The 8,982-nt window shown below is 37.8% G+C and overlaps 1 long non-coding RNA gene across 1 annotated transcript; it reads right to left on the bottom strand.

Moving 5' to 3' along the window:
* Nucleotides 1-5,087: 5,087 nt before the first annotated feature.
* LOC118452220 lies at nucleotides 5,088-8,848 on the bottom strand. Its single transcript, XR_004841915.1, has 3 exons — nucleotides 8,754-8,848; nucleotides 8,446-8,599; nucleotides 5,088-5,230 (listed from the first exon to the last, which is right to left on the bottom strand). It is a non-coding gene; the product is annotated as an uncharacterized LOC118452220 (long non-coding RNA).
* Between the last annotated feature and the right edge of the window lie 134 nt (nucleotides 8,849-8,982).

Genomic DNA, 8,982 nt, shown 5'->3' with positions numbered 1-8,982 from the left:
GTTTTACTGGTCACATGAGGGGAAAAAAAAAAAAGAATGTATGTACATACAGTAACATTTGTCAGGGCTAAACTTGTGACTTAATCACCCTTTGTGATTAAGTTTGGAACTATAAAACTCTGGCCAGATGATTTGTTAGAATCATCATTTTCTCTCTATCAACCAGCTAATCTTGTGGAGATGTGGTAGGAGATGCTTGCCCTTTTCTTTAGACAAGGCATGGTACATTTTAGTGGAGTTATTGCCTTAATGCCATGTTCAGGTAATTAACTGGTCACGCAGTCCTTTCTCTGAAGGAGAACCTGCTGTTGGGGGAACTGTTGTACATCTATTTTGTATACTTTTGCTTACAGAAGAATATCAACAGCGGAGGCAGCTAGGGTGATAAAGCATGAAAGAGAGGGACAAAAAAGGCAAAATTGTTGGTACTCAATAACTCTTTTAATACAAGGGCTAAGAAAAAGAAAAAGGGTAATATGGAATTGCTGTTTCTCTGCTTTGGGACTTGTGAGAACATCCCTGAAATGCCATGCCTGACTGACATTTACTTTTCGCTAGCATTGAGTTCTCTGTGTTGTAAAGAGCTAACACTAACCAGTGTTGTAAAGAGCTGAGCCACAACATTGCATGGTTTCTTTCCCCATCTCCTTCGTGTTGCCCAAAAGGATTCAGACACATGTACTGCAGGCTTTGCTGTTGCTCAGAGATAAAGCCATGTGGTGTAGGTTTATATATATATATATGATGTTTTCTTCTGGGGTAGACTGCTCCCTGAACATTCCAATTTCCTTTCTGTTTAGCAACAAGCACATCCTATCATGAAGCGAGTCAGACACCTAGTGTCTAGTTCAAATTAATTCACTGAGTCTCTAATTCATACATTAAATATGCTCACAGTTGTTTGGTGCTGAGGAAATACTGTGCATCTAGCAGATTTTACATATGAATTTTTAAAGCATTAAAAGTGACTTCTGGTAGTAAATACTAATCTCAATCTTGTAAGAATATCCTGATTTATAATAAGAGTTGTGTGACTGTGTTAGTGTTTTAAGTAATACTTACTGTAATTCTCTGTAATGAAAAACTCTTGCATCTTACAAAGTGTGATAGCTTGCTTTTTAGAAGTAAGCAATAATTGAAGGTTTGAGGATTTTGCGTAATTCCCTGTTGCCTACGGAGTACTTAGTATGTTATACTTTTACATATCCAATTCCTTAACAGGTGGTCTTTCTAGAATTTTTTAATGGGTCTAGGCATCTGTATATTTTCTCAAATTACAATATCTTGCATAGATAAAATAAGAATTATAATGAGGAAATATCTCTATTATAAATGAGATTATAGAAACATTATTATTCTTGATGCTCTGCTTTGCTTCTGAGGAGGTCATTTACTGCATCAGAAGAAAATTCTCAAAGTCAGGTGAAGTTCTTATGTGGTTGTATTATAATACTGTTTTTCATGAAAGAAAAAGGCTTCAGGTAATAATTCACCTTACCACATTTCATTGGAGCTTTTTTATAGCAGCCAAGCTTCTAGTTCTTTGAGATACGTGTATAGGTATTCTAACAAAACATCTCCTGCCCAGATCTGTTAAAATGCTAGACTGGTAGAAAAATTGCAATTCACAAAACCCCTATTGTTTATCCTTGGAGCTCTTGCCAGGTTTGTACATATGAATAAATGTGAATCCAGATGACCGATTTGATCCTTCTATCTTGGAATTTCTATGAAATGCAAACAAGTATAACTTTTCCATATTAAATTTAATCAAGTCTCAGTTTCATTGACAGTGTGATATGAAAAGTGACAGATTAGTCTTGGTGAACTTGCCGCTCATCTACATTTCTGTCTGTAAATAACTGAATTGCTCTGGATTGATTAAATCACAAGAGAGCCTGGGTTGGATTATATGTGTGTTGGTCTGAGACTAGTATGGGTGAGGTTTGAACTGTCAGAGAGAGGGATCTTCAAACTCCAAAGCAACTCACTGTACACATCAAATCTTTAATGGTATTTAAATTTCCAAATCTACACTTACAAATTTTTAGCTGAATTTAATAATTATAATAATGCATTGAGTTTAAACTTGTTTTTACTAGGATCTATATTGAAGTAGCTCATTACCAGAAAAAAAAGACACAGGCATGTCTCCTAGGACTTACTCTGTCAAGCATTGTAGAGGAAATTTGAGAGAAGTAATTGCCTTGTAACTAAGATGCATTTGGGTCTTGGACTTTGTACTGGTTTCCTCAGGGTTTATCTGGTTCATTTCTTCATCTCTAAGTAAGAGTGAATACAGCAGAAAGTTGTTCTAACATTCCATAAAGCTCAAAAATTATCACGATAGCTGGTTAGGGAATGACTGGAAGAGGAACTGTCTTAACTGGGCAAGAGCTTTTGCCTCATACTGGCTTTCTAGCCTTTACTTTAGGGTGCAAGCAACATTTCATTGGTAGAACCCATATGCTGCTTTAGCCACATCAAGATTTTGTTACATGTTAGCAACTGCAAATGGACTTTATGCCTAACAAAGCAAAAGCTTTCCAGTGCATTAGGGAAACAGTTTCTGATACTGCAGTAAATTCCTCTCTATATATGGGGAGAGCTGGTGATTATGGGCTTCCGTTCTCGTGTTCCTGGTTTGGGGAAATATTTTTTTTGGAGCTATCTGAAAAATAGTTATCCGACAAACATTGCTGGTGTAAAATATGTTATTCTGTGCATACATTATCTTTGCAATGTTAGGAGGCCTTGAGTAGTGATGCTCTCTTGCCCTTCTGAAAAAAGAAAATAATGGAATCTATTTCTTCTGAATGAAATAATAATATGGAATGGCTCTTCTCTTTATTGGTAATTCTTTAATGTCAGGTACCTAATGTTAAATCTCACTGTTGTTAACAAACCGCTAATCCAATTTGCTGGATGGATTCAGCACACTAAAAATAAAAATCAAATACAATTTGAAAAGCATAGATGTTACTTGGGGGACAAAATAAATGGCAGTAGTAGATTCCTAAGCCCAAACAGATGTTTTAAAGACTGAGGAATAGAAGCTAAGTTTCTTTGCGCTGTAATGACAGAGCATGTTCAGGATTAATTGTGTGTGTGTGTGTGTGTGTATACATATTTTGGGAATATATATATAAAAGTTAGATTGGTTTAATTATCTTTAGATATAATTGTGTGTGTGTGTGTGTGTGTATACATATTTTGGGAAGATATATATATAGAAAAGTTAGATTGGTTTAATTATCTTTAGATAATGTATTCATACAATGAGGAAGTCTAAAGATTAAACAGTTTTGAGTTTTGTGGACTGGAACTCATTAAATCTGCCTCTATTAATGGAATGTCCCAAATTATTTTCCTGTTTCACTTGGTGAAGTTTGGTGGCAGTGTGTGCAGTCCAGTTACTTAATTGTTATTGGCTTTTTTCTTCCCCAGAGAGAATGATTGTCACTGTCTTATTTTAGGGTAGGACTTCATTGAATCCTGTGAGTAATGTTAAAAAAGGGAACAACTTGCAGTAAATTCTAAAGGGAATTTTAAATTTATATGGAACAGTTATTTCAAAATTAAAAATTGTTATTTTCTGTCAACAACACTAAATAAGCAAATGAAAGGTATAAAACTATGTTTTCAAGATTGATTATTCAATATTGCTGGGAAAGCTATTTGCAAAACATACTCCAGTGTGTGAATTCATCAGCAGAACGTGGCCAAAATTGCCTCACTTTTCTACCGGCTCAAAAGCGATGGAGATTATATAGTAAAATAATCAAATTCCAGTTGCACCCTGCATTGATTTAGCAGACACTCTGAGGTGTTCCAGGGTTGCTTACAGAAGATAGATGGCATTTTCTTCCCTACCTCTTTGTATAATATGAATAACTGCCTCTGTTGAAATCTAAATGGGTTACTCTTCAGTTAATATAAAAGACACCATCAAAAAGTTTACTAAACTATAAACATTTTTTTGCTATTGAAAAACTGTCATGGTTTATTACGGTATAATGTCTTTATGGTATCTCTCTTTCTATTAGGTAAGACAGGAATTGTTCATTTCTTGTGTGTAAATCAAATTCCTTCTGCGTGCACTGAATCTTTTTTCAGTACAGTTTATTACTTCTTGCTTACAGAATAATACCAACGGTTTTGAAATCACAGATATTCAGATGCACCTTAGGTTTTGTTCTGGAGACCCAGTGTTTTGCTGTGGAGCAAGGAGATGCTACGTTTTTACATGGTAACCACGTTATTTACACAGCCTTTCTAAATTGATATATACCAACTAGACTTGGAGAGTAACGTAAATCAATGTGATAGGTAGATTTCTCTGTGTGAAAAAGGAAATACCCTTTGACCTATACTTTCCTGAAACTGTCACTGTTTTACTGAATAAGAAAGCATAAACACTCTAATTACTGCTGGAGACCCACTGAGTAGTTGGGTGTTCAGGAAAATCCTGATGTAGTGAGTCAACCAGTAATAGAGGACTTCGCTAACTGCTGTGAAAAAACAACCCTGGGAAAACTCTTGCGTAACCTTTGCTACACATGAAGTCTTGTCTATTGTGTGGGGAACCTATTCGCACAAAGCTAACAGACTTCATAAAGTCCAGTTAGGGTCACCCTGGGTGGTTACCCAGTTCCTTCAGTAAGCATTTAGGCCAACTATTTCTGTGTTTCCCTCACCTATTCTGATTGAGCTTTCTGCTTGTCTTGAAGTTCTTGGCAAGAGGTCTGGGAAGGAGATCACTAGGCAATGACATTTTGTGTCAGCCCTTTTTTTCCTGTACAGAGTGAAGGAACCAGAAATTCAACCGCACCCTTGAGGTGGTGGATCATTACTGTCTGTGTCACTGAAACTGTTGATGCAGGTGATAGATACCTAAACTAGGAACAAGGTCTTCACATTTTTTTATACTTCATCCATTTAGATGTTTTTGGTAGTATTTCAGAAATTGGTCTTCTCTCCTTCTCACAGTTCCAGGTTGTGTCAACAACCATGACTAGGAATGAGACAGAAATTCACGGAACTGATCGATAAATGCATGTCTTAATGTTTCTCTCGCACCGTGAGTCTCTTCCTTCCAGTAAACATGCAGGCAGGTCCAATTCTTACCTTTGTTTGGGCCGAAGCCTCTGCTCTTTTGTCTGTTGACCTTAATCATATTTGTTCTCACAGCAATTTGCAAGGCATTACCAGTTCGAGTGGAGTTTGTGTGCTGAAAAATATTATCAGTTATGATTAACAGTTATGAGAGGTGAGAGATCCTACATTTATATTTACTTCCTCCCTGGTGGTGAATATGTATTCAAATGAAGATACCGCAGTTTTGAGCAGATGCTGTGCAACAAAATCTGTAGGTTGTTTCCCATATTCTTAACTGTTGGAACGTTTCCACCTTAACATAAGCAAATATTAATTGGAACACAGCAGAAGAGAAATTTAATTCTGTGTTAGTTTCAGCCCTGTTCTGGGAAGGTGCTACCTCTTGCTCCTCCGTCGTTTTCAACATTTGTTTATCTGTAGTTTAAATGGTTATGACGAGAAGTTGATTACCACATCCATTGCCCAACAGGATTATAATACTTTAGAGTAATCGCTGGTAAAATGGGCACAACTCAGTCGAAGCAGAAGAGGCCATCAAGCCTGAGTCTTCTGTTAAGTGAATTCTGAAACACTGATGTGTTGGACAAAGGGAAAATGGTATTAACACTTCTTACTTGCAGTGTAAACATTTACTTCTCTTGTATTAAACACAGCAATCCACAAAACCCCCCAACCCCCCTGGAAATCAGATTCTACTTTTTCATGCAAGTTGGAAAATTCAGTTTGGCATACAGTTCTTTTATTTTTTTTTTCTTTTTAAGGAAAAAGTATTTATAATTGGACTCTATGAATTAAATTTAACTTAGTTTGGCATCATAAAAGCTGAATTCAGAGATAAATTTCTTATCTCTGAAAAAATTGTGAGTGGCATAAATGCTACTTTCAGGTATACTTTGCGACATGTAAATATTGACTTTTTGGGGACAGCCATATTTTCAAACACAGCAGATATTTAGAAGCAGGAGACAATAATTTAAAAATGTACATAAGTATCTAATGACCAGATTTTTTAAAAGCGATTATTGTTTACAAAGCAACTTTATAATTGTTGTTGAATAGTTTAGAGTTTGGAGGAAGAGGGGTTCTGGTGTTTTTGGTTTGGTTAGGTACCTATATGTGTGTCCTTAGGCACCTAAATGAAGTCCTGAAAATGCCTTACGTTCCTATGATGCTTACAAAAATATTGTTCCGATATCTTGCCAAAAGTGGCAGTCATTCATAGAGCAGGGAGGAACAAATAGAAGAACGCAAAACTGCTTGACAAATAAAAAGAGTATTAAAACCACAGAATAGCTCAGGTTGCCAGTTTTGACATCCGTTTGGAAAGAGGAATAAAGACACAGGAAGAAAAGGCAGGAGTTCTACATGAAACGGGGCTTCAGCTGCTCCCAGGCTGGCTTAACTCTGCAAGATCAAAGCAGATGAGGTGTTCGGCCCTGCACCTCTGGTTTGCTATAGCATGAGGGAAAGGTCTATAGGTTTTTCAGGTCTTCCACTGACCACTAACAAAAAGTATGGATTATCATATATCACCACTAGGAAATTGCTTTCCACAGAGTTGGAAATGAAAAATAAATAAAAAGATAATTAAGTTCTTTACCGTAAGTTGTCATCATCTCCATCTTAAAGGATGACCTTTACCCTTCAGCAGAGTTGGTTGGCATTTCAGGGGTTTTGCATACACTCCGTAATGTGTATAGAGAATAGAACAGCCTGGGGATAGTCTAAATTGCCAGGCAATGGTACCCTCTCTTTTGTCATAGACGTAAATGAATAAAACCAAGGAGGAAAAAACCCTTGTACAAATGAAGAAATAGTCACAAATTGCTGAAGACTTAATATGCCCTTGACTGATTTACGTGTTCAGAGTTACATGGAAACTTAGCAGCAGCAATAGTAATGAGATACTTCATTTTTAAATTAAGTCACGTTGAGATTAATGTCATTGGAGAAACCTAAAACCTTCAGAAAAGGGTTTGTGCAGCAGGTGAAATTGCTTGGGTATCCAGGAAAAGTTACAAGAACCCAGCTAAAGATAATGTAAAGTTCTTAGGACCCTGAACTTTGGAAGAATGACTCTGGGCTTCTGTGATGCTTTGTCATTAGAGAATTAAGCTTCTGCTCTTTTTAGAAGTTGTGTGATATGCTGGGCTTATTGAAGTAACAACTCCGTGTAAAATACATATATTGCATGTTTATAAATAGGGAAGTGTAATTTAAACTGTGGATTTTGTTTGGGATATATTAATAGGGCTGTGACCTCCTGTAAAAATTCTGACAAATTTAGCACCCAGCATTCTCATTTGTGGAAAGCTTCTTTCAGGAGACAAAATCAGGTTACTTCAGCCAACAATAATGGCATAACTAGACTTCAGCTATTTAAGAGGTACTGAAATAAAGGGCTATTAAAAAGAAGATGCAATGCAAGCCTGTTTTGCGGATACTTCCTTTCCCTTTCTTGGTGTGAGCCGTGCTGGCTTTACCTTCCAAACGATACAATGTTTGTTTTCCCTGTTATGAAACTTTTTCTAAAGTTCTGTTAGGTGTTGTGACACTTTCACCAAGCTGTCTTTTTTTCCTACCCCTGATGTGAATTAATTGAAGTGAAATGAAAAACAGACAACTGCCGTGTATTATTTCTAGCCTCCTTGAAAAGCTTCCCCTGTGATTGATTTTTTTTTTTTCAGTCCCATTTCCATGTTGCTCCACTTATTAGTATTAGCCTCATTACCTCGCTTGGGTTCCTTGCTGTGATAGTAACCCATCTAGAAATTACCTCTCAAAAATTCCCTTACCTTAGGGAAGTGTCCCACTGGTACATTGATTTTTTTTTTATTTGTTTGTACAGCTGGGCCCTGGTTGGGGTTATGTTTCCCATGCAGGCACATGGGTGCTCCACCTGCTCCCTGCTTGTGCAGAGATTATTGAGGGTACCATCAGCAGCTGGGTTTAAACGTGACTCATGTTAGCCCTGAGAATTCAATTCTGTCAAGCTGATCTTAGAGATTCAGATTTGTCCTGTTGTTGCAGGGGACTGCTTAGCAAAAGCCACATGGCTGCATAGATTTTTCTTGCGTTATTTATTCCTCTTTCCCGCTAAGCAAAGAGAAGCTAAGGAAGTGGTAGGGAGCTAATAGCTGACAATTCACTGTATCGCCTTTTCTCTAGCTAAGGCTTGGCAATTTTCCTGCTAAAAACCTCGTGTGATACATTTTCATAAACGACAACTCATGCTGTATCAGCTCCTCTGTTCTTAAGGGAAATTCAGAGCTGGTGGTGCACTTAGAGGCCTCCCAACCCAGGGTGCCTTCCCCGAGCATCGCCTACCCGCGTCGGGCGCTCTGCGGGCATTTGGCGGCTGCGTCATTCCCCACCATCGCCAGTGGGTGACTCCCTTGGCACTGCTTATTGTACTCTCCGGCTGGCTGGTGGGACAGAGGCTGGAAAGAAACGGATCATTTTCTTGTCTTGAGTTCTCCATCTAAGGAAAGGAAAATTAAAAACAAACCAAAAAAAAGCACTTAAAGGATTAAACCAGTTGCCTTAAGAGTACTAAAACTGTTTTCCCTAGAAAGAAACTCTTCAGAATCAAGGCTCTAAAATAATAAATGTAAGAACAGAGATCCATTTCTTACTTGTTTTCAAGGAACGATGTAGCCTGTGGTCATTTATCCTGCTGCACACATCCCAGACAAAGACCTGAGTGTTCGCCGAGGAATCCGAACCGTGGCACGAGTAACTTGCACTGTGTGGCTGCCAGGCTCGCTGCTGGGCTGGCATGCAGGATGCGCTTGTTTCCATTGGTATTGCTTAGCCCCTCCCAGCTGGACCAGTGGGTAACAAAATGTGAATTAGACTCTTAAA

Source organism: Egretta garzetta, unplaced genomic scaffold, assembly GCF_000687185.1.
Source record: "Egretta garzetta isolate BGI_Z169 unplaced genomic scaffold, ASM68718v1 scaffold455, whole genome shotgun sequence".
Taxonomy (NCBI): domain Eukaryota; kingdom Metazoa; phylum Chordata; class Aves; order Pelecaniformes; family Ardeidae; genus Egretta; species Egretta garzetta.
The sequence above is the reverse complement of the archived record's forward strand: the minus strand, read 5'-3'. Positions and strand labels throughout refer to the sequence as shown.